Source organism: Aquarana catesbeiana, linkage group LG02 (genome assembly GCF_042186555.1).
Source record: "Aquarana catesbeiana isolate 2022-GZ linkage group LG02, ASM4218655v1, whole genome shotgun sequence".
Taxonomy (NCBI): Eukaryota; Metazoa; Chordata; class Amphibia; order Anura; family Ranidae; genus Aquarana; species Aquarana catesbeiana.
Genome location: NC_133325.1, coordinates 500424568 through 500426437, shown reverse-complemented (window position 1 = coordinate 500426437; position 1870 = coordinate 500424568). Strand labels below are relative to the sequence as shown.

Genomic DNA, 1870 nt, shown 5'->3' with positions numbered 1-1870 from the left:
GTCATATATCTCTATATACTATATCCCCCCGTATATACCCAGATATAGAGGTGTGATGTGTGTACTCTCTGTATATACTATATATCCACTGTCCTATATATCTCTATACACTAAAGCCACTGTATATATCCATATATAGAGGTGTGTATGGGTGTAATACCTGCTGGGGAGTATGGGTGTAATATTCCTGCTGGGGGGGTATGGGTGTAATATTCCTGCTGGGGGGAGTATGTGTGTAGTATTCCTACTAGGGGGGAGTATTGGTGTAATATTGCTGCTGGGGGGAGTACGGGTGTATTATTCTTTGTAATTTGCCTGCTGGGGGGAATACGGTTGTAATATTCCTACTGGAGGGGGAGTATTGGTGAAATATTCCTGCTGGAGTGGGAGTATTAGTGTAATATTCCTGCTGGGGGGCAGTATTGGTGTAATATTCCTGCTGGGGAGCAGTATTGGTGTAATATTCCTGCTGGGGAAAGTATGGGTGTAATATTCCTGCTGGGGGAGTATTGGTGTAATATTCCTGCTGGGGGGGAGTATGGGTGTAATATTTCTGCTGAGGGGAGTATGAGTGTAATATTCCTGCTGGAGGGACGTCTGTGCAGGAAGTTCTTGTCATATGATGAAAACGGCGAGGCTCTGTTCAGATTCCCGAATTGCCACAAACTGCGGCACACACTTGCGATCCCTTTACTTTCAATAGCACCCCAGTCAAAGCGTGTTTTTGCCACGATTGTAACCTGACAAATTGCGACAAAATCGCAGGACTGCTTTTGGGAAAGAGGTGTCCCGCGATTTTGTTTGTGCGATTTGTCAGGTGACAATATTGTCCCGTGATTGGGGTGCCATTGAAAGTAATGGGATCACAAACATGTCATGCATTTTGCGGCAATTACAGTGATTCCGGATCCGGAATGCCTAGGTGTGATCCAGCCTAAGCATCTTCTATCAGTTGCTGGGTTCACCTTCTATAGATTCTGGGGGGACATTTTGTTCCTCAAACATTCCACATATTCACTTCATTCCACTGCTAATATATACTCTCCACATTGACCTCTCTGAGGACTCCAAGTCTTGGAGATGGCATTGGCCGGGAATCGAACCCGGGTCAGCTGCTTGAAAGGCAGCTATGCTCACCACTGCACCACCAATGCAAGGTAGCATGTCTTTGTAGTGTGGGAGGAAACCAGGGTACCCAGAGGAAACCCGCGCAAGCACAGGGAGAACATGCAAACTCCATGCAGATGGTGTCCTGGTCAGGATTTGAACCATGGACCCCAGTGCTGCAAGGCTAACCCCTAATGCCCCGTACACACGGTCGGATTTTCCGATGGATAATGTCCGATCGGAGCGTGTTGTCGGAAATTCCGACCATGTGTGGGCTCCATCGGACATTTTCCATCGGATTTTCCGACACACAAAATTTGAGAGCAGGCTATAACATTTTCCGACAACAAAATCCTCCGACCGTGTGTGGTCAGTTCTGACGCACAAAGTGCCACGCATGCTCAGAAGAAATTCCGAGACGGAACCGATCGGTCTGTTAAAATTAGTGCTCGCAATGCACACAACACTTTCATCACGGTGCAATGTTAAAAATGGTTTAATACAGAGCACTCTCTTCTTCTTTATAATGTGAGAAAAATGAAGTAGTTTTGCTGCTCATATTCACACAGACTTCTCACAAACTTCTTTCTTTATTATTTATCGGGATTCCCTCAATATATTTTGATTTGTCACATCTGACAAAATTATTTTTGTGTTGTTTTATTTTATTTTTTTATTTTAAGGCATAATTTTATTATTTCTTTAGGTTTGTATTTTTTTAAGGCTGATCTTTGTTTTATTTTAGTTTTAGTTTTACTCCAGA

General features: G+C 43.9%; 1 non-coding gene across 1 annotated transcript; it reads right to left on the bottom strand.

The window, feature by feature from the left end:
• Positions 1–1082: 1082 nt before the first annotated feature.
• TRNAE-UUC (transfer RNA glutamic acid (anticodon UUC)) lies at positions 1083–1154 on the bottom strand. Its single transcript has one exon. It is a non-coding gene; the product is annotated as a tRNA-Glu (tRNA).
• Positions 1155–1870: the final 716 nt, after the last annotated feature.